Source organism: Corvus kubaryi, unplaced genomic scaffold (genome assembly GCF_017639235.1).
Source record: "Corvus kubaryi isolate FWS band 111438036 unplaced genomic scaffold, C.kubaryi_AGA036_p1.0 37070, whole genome shotgun sequence".
In the NCBI taxonomy this organism is placed as follows: domain Eukaryota; kingdom Metazoa; phylum Chordata; class Aves; order Passeriformes; family Corvidae; genus Corvus; species Corvus kubaryi.
In genome coordinates, this window is record NW_024581025.1 from 42,456 (window position 1) to 42,741 (window position 286).

Here is a 286-nt window from a genome sequence, read left to right on the forward strand (position 1 = left end):
CCCCCCCGGAGCCATCCCGGAGCGGGGGAGGGGAGGGACGGGGGGGGAACCCCATGGGAGGAGCTGCGGAAGAAGGGGAGAGGTTACGGGGGGAGGGGAGAACCCCAGCCACACCCCCCCCTCCCCTCCCCCCCAGAGCAGCCCCAAATTTGGGGGGGGGGGAGGGGAGCCCAAAATTTATGGGATAACTCCAAATCTGGGGGGCAGCACCAAAATCCAACTCCAACCTCGAAATCTATGGGGAGCTCCTGAAATCGATGGGGCAACCCCAAAAATATCCCCCTCC